The sequence below is a fragment of the Physeter macrocephalus genome, chromosome 1 (assembly GCF_002837175.3).
Source record: "Physeter macrocephalus isolate SW-GA chromosome 1, ASM283717v5, whole genome shotgun sequence".
Classification (NCBI taxonomy): Eukaryota; Metazoa; Chordata; class Mammalia; order Artiodactyla; family Physeteridae; genus Physeter; species Physeter macrocephalus.
The window spans coordinates 100,917,283-100,923,062 of NC_041214.2; positions in this window are offsets into that span (position 1 = coordinate 100,917,283).

A 5,780-nucleotide genomic window follows, 5' to 3' on the forward strand; every position below is an offset into this window, starting at 1 on the left:
GCCAGACTCATCAAGAAAAAGAGGGAGAGGACTCAAAACAATAAAATTAGAAATGAAAAAGGAGTAGTCACAACCCACACCACGGATATACAAAGCATCCTAAGAGACTACTACAAGCAACTCTATGCCAATAAAATGGACAACCTCGAAGAAATGGACAAATTCTTAGAAAGGTATAACCTTATCCAAATCAGAAAAGAAGAAGTAAAGCTGTCATTCTTGGCAGATGATGTAGTAGTATACATAGAGAATCCTAAAGATGCTACCAGAAAACTACTAGAGCTAATTAATGAATTTGGTAAAGTTGCAGGATACAAAATTAATGCACAGAAGTCTTTTGCATTCCTGTACACTAATGATGAAAAATCTGAAAGAGAAATTAAGGAAACACTCCCATTTATCACTGCAACAAAAAGAATAAAATACCTAGGTATAAACCTACCTTGGGAGACAAAAGACCTGTATTGAGAATACTATAAGACATTGATGAAAGAAATGAAAGATGATACCAATAGATGGAGAGATATACCATGCTCTTGGATTGGAAGAATCAATATTATGAAAATGACTATACTACCCAAAGCAATCTACTGATTCGATGCAATCCCTATCAAATTACCAATGACATTTTTTACAGAACTAGAACAAAAAATTTTTAAATTTGTATAGAGACAGAAAAGACTCTGAATAGCCAAAGCAGTCTTGAGGGAAAAAAACGTAGCTGGAGGAATCAGACTCCCTGACTTAGACTATATTACAAAGCTACAGTAATCAAGACAATATGGTACTGGCACAAAAACAGAAACATAGATCAATGGAAGAAGATAGAAAGCCCAGAGATAAACCCACACACCTATGGTCAAGTAATCTATGACAAAGGAGGCAAGGATATACAATGGAGAAAAGACAGTCTCTTCAATAAGTGGTGCTGGGAAAACTGGACAGCTACATGTAGGAGAGGGTGTGGAGAAAAGGGAACCCTCTTGCACTGTTGGTGGGAATGTAAATTGATACAGCCACTATGGAGAACAGTATGAAAGTTCCTTAAAAAACTAAAAATAGAATTACCATATGACCCAGCCATCCCACTACTGGGCATATACCCAGAGAAAACCATAATTCAAAAGGACACATGCACCCCAATGTTCACTGCTGCGCTACTTACTATAGCCAGGTCATGGAAGCAACCTAAATGTCCATCCACAGACGAATGGATAAAGAAGATGTGGTACATATATACAATGGAATATTACTCAGCCATAAAAAGGAATGAAATTGGGTCATTTGTAGAAACGCGGATGAATCTAGAGACTGTCATACAGAGTGAAGTAAGTCAGAAAGAGAAAAACAAATATCGTATATTAACGCATGTATGTGGAACCTAGAAAAATGGTACAGGTGAACCAGTTTGCAGGGCAGAAATTGAGACACAGATATAGAGAATAAATGTATGGACACCAAGGGGGGAAAGTGGCATGGGAGAGGGGGTTGGTGGTTTGATGAATTGGGAGATTGGGATTGACATGTATACACTGATATGTATAAAATGGATGACTAATAAGAATCTGCTGTATAAAAAAAATTAAAATTCAGAAAAAAAAATAAAGCGTATACAACACTTCCACTCACTTCATTGGAAAGAATTTAGTTACACAGCTGTACATAACCACAAGGAAGACTGGGAAATGTAGTCTAACCATGTGCCCAGAAAGAAGGGGAGGATACCTTGTAGACTGACATGATGACATAATTCTATTTCTACTTTTAAAACACTGCTGTTCACAGCCCTAGTTTAATTTCTATAACATTTCTGTAAATTCTCAGGTATGTTGTTGGATGACAACTGTAGTAAAGAATAGTTGGGTGGGTGGTTCTAGCTCAGTCAAGGATTGAGTGGTAAGTGATCAGGGAGACCCAAGAGGTAGCATTCTGGCTGCTGATGAATTTAGAGGACTGGAGGAGACTGAGTGCAGGAGGCCGGAAGTGGCTGGGAGGGTGAGGCCAGGGGCCCTGGGTGGAGGTTAACATAATAGCGAAAGGAAGACAGAGACAGGAAGAAACAGGAAGATGGTTCATTTGGGTTTGGGAAGGACTTTTAATACCCTAGTCATGGCCAAGCATATTATACTAATACTAATACTAATATACCTAATACTACATGTCTCCCAGGAAGTTTCCAAATGATGAAGATGATACTGGTAACCAGGAGGTGCACAGTTCCCTTACCTATGCTGAGTCTCCACCTTGACCCCTGCCAGGGCAATGTTGTCTGTCCTACTTAGATCTGACCTCAGAGATCACCTCCTATGTCCATCTGGAGACGAGGCCTTCTGCTTATTTCTTTATACTCATTAGGGCAAGATTCAGCACCCAGCACTGGTTTGTTGGCCTCCTTGGCTCACCACACTTTTTAAAACAAAACAGAGACTGTATTTTACAGTCTCCTAGTATAGTTGGAAGGAACATCTGAGATAAATTACATAAAAGTGTTTCAGAAACTGAGAAGCACCATACAAATGCAATGGACAATCACTGTGGTGACCACCGAAGATGGTCAGTCCCCTGCTCCTTGGAGCACAGCCTCTCGGGGATGGGTTTTGTGATGATATGTGTGCAAAAGGCCCTGACTTTTGGATCCTTAGCTTACTGATTGTGCAAAGAGGCCAAGTTTGGCAGCCACAAGTGACTCACTTCAGGCACATTTACCTGATTTGGCTGTTAGCTAGTTTGTTTACAGGTGGTATAGTCTGCATACAGGGCTGGGAGTCAGGCTCTCCAGATCTCTAATCCCTGCTCAGCTTTTAGCCTGCCGTGTGGCCTTGGGTAACCTGCTTAACATCTCTGCCAGTTGGGTTTTAACCATCACCTCAGAGTCATGCTGATTTGCCCAAGAGGAATTTTGTCAGGATGAACTGATTATTACCTCTACACTGATTTTAAAATACTGATGTAAGGACTTCCATTTTCCTGTTCAGCATGTAAAAAGCTTAGAATTTGCCACTCAGTTCTAACAACAAGTAAAAAGCTGAACAAACTGAAAAATCAACAACTCTTCTTAGATCACTCAGAGAAATAAGACCACAGTGCAAACTGCTGCCCCCCAAATTGGAGAGACAGACAGATATGGGGAATCACAACCTACTGGACAGAAAGCCACAAGCAGCAACCACTGAGGGAGCCAGTACCAAGGTAGGAAAAACTGAACTGTACCAGAGGAACTGCTGGAGGCTCAGGGTGAACAAGCCTGAGATATAAAAGCTCCAGGGGGATCCCAGGCATGGGGCAGGGGGCACACAGGGAAGTAACCCTTACACTTTGTCTTTTGTTACTTTTAACTCCTGTAGCTCTACCAGGTGCTCACAGTGAGGATCAGAGAATAATCTCCTGGTGCTTTAGGCAGGGAGAGGGGAAAAGAACCATTTTGAAATAAGTCCACAGCATTCTGTTCTTCTTAACAGGACAGGCCCTCAGGAGAAACTTTTTTTTTTTTGCTAGGGCCTAACCTGCTGGGATTATCAGAGCCTAACCCCCATGGAGGAAAGGAAATATCCAGCTCCAGTCCCTTCTGAGCTTCCACATGAAGGAAGGGAAATACAAAAGCCCAGCCCCCTCTAGCCATCCTGTTCCACCAAAGGGAGGAAAAAAACTGAGCACTGGTGAATTTCACAGTCCAGGGGCACAGGCTCACCAAAAGCCTGAGACCTAATCATAAGACTATAGAATACTTCCCTTCCCCACACATCTTACCACTACATTACTAAAGGCCTATTTGTTACAGTTTCTTTTACCCAGTACATCATATCTACCTTTCAACAAAAAAGTACAAGACATATTAAAAGGCAAAAAACACAGTTTGAGGAGACAGAGCAAGTACCAGAACAAGACTCAGATATTGGCAGGAGTGTTGGAATTATCAGACCATGAAGTCAAAACAATTATGAGTAATATGCCAAGGGCTCTAATGGATAAAGTAGACAACATGCAAGAACAGCTGGGTAATGTAATCAGAGATGGAAATTCTAAGAGTCAAAAAGAACTGCTAGGGATCAAAAATGCTGTAAAAGAAATGAAATAATGTCTCTGATGGGCTCATCAGTAGACTGGACATGGCTAAGGAAGGAACCTCTGAGCTTGAGGATATGTCAATAGAAACTTCCAAAACTGAAAAGCAAAGAGGAGAAAAAGCTGAAAAAACACAGAACAGAATATCCAAAAATAGTGCATCAACTACAGAAGGTGTACCATATACTTAATGTGAATACCAGAAGAAGAAGAAAGAGAGAAAGAAACAGAAGAAATATTTGAAGGAATAATGACTGGGAATTTCCCCAAATTAACGACAGACACCAAATGACAGATCCAGGAAGCTAAGAGAACACCAAGCAGATTAACTAATGAAACACTACACCTAGGCATATCATATTCAAACTGCAGAAAAACAAAGATAAAGAAGCTGGAGGGGAAAACACACCTTACCTCTACAGAAGCAAAAATAAGAATTACATCTGACTTCTCAGAAACCATGCAAGCAAGAAGAAAGTGGAGTGAAATATTTCAAGTGTTGAGAGAAAAAGCTCACCAACCAGAATTCTGTACTCTATGAAACTGTCCTTCAAAAGTGAAGGAGAGGGCTTCCCTGGTGGCGCAGTGGTTGCGGGGAAGAGGCTCCACCAGAGGGAGGCCCGCATACCACAAAAAAAAAAAAAAAAAAAAAAGTGAAAAGTGAAGGAGAAATAAAGACTCTATCAAACCAACAAAAATTGAGGAATTTGTTGCCAATAGACTTGCCTTATAAGAAATGTTAAAAGAAATTCTTCAGGGAGAAGGAAAATGATACAAGTCAGAAACTTGGATCTACGTAAAGAGTATTAGAGGATGAATAATGAAGGTAAAATAAAAACTTTTACTATTCTTAATTGATGCAACAGGTAAGAGTTTGTTCAAAATAATAGCTCCAGCTATTTGATTATGAATGCTTATGTATATATACATATGCTTATGTATGCTAATATATAAATGAATGGTACAAGAAATAATGATACAAGGAACAGGAGGGAAAAAGTGGGAATATTTTGTTATTACAGAGTACTTGTACTACCCAGGAAATATTATAGTGTTATTTGAAAGTGGACTTGGTTTAACTGTAAAGGCATATTGAAAATTCAAGGGAAACCACAAAAAAAATTAAAAAATAAGTATAATTGATATACTAAGAAAAGAGAGAAAATGGAATCATATAAAATGCTCAACTAAAACCATAAAAGGCAGAAAAACAGTAGAAGACAAAATAAGAACAAATAAAAAGGGAAGCAAATAGAAAATAATAATATGTTAGACATTAACCCAATTATATCAATAATCTCTTTAAATGTCAATGGTCTAAATACACCAATTAAAAATCTGAGATTGTCAGAGTGGATAGGAATAAGACCCAACTATATGTTGTCTACAGAAGCCTACTTTATTTTACTTTTTAAAATTTTATTTATTTATTTATTTATTTATTTATTTTATTGGTTGCGTTGGGTCTTTGTTGCTGCACGCAGGCTTTCTCTAGTTGCGGCGAGCGGGGGCTACTCTTTGTTGTGGTGCGCAGGCTTCTCATTGCAGTGGCTTCTCTTTGTTGCAGAGCACGGGTTCTAGGTGCGCGGGCTTCAGTAGTTGTGGCACGTGGGCTCAGTAGTTGTGGCTCACGGGCTCTATAGCACAAGCTCAGTAGTTGTAGTGCACGGGCTTAGTTGCTCTGTGGCATGTGGGATCTTCCCAGACCAGGGCTCGAA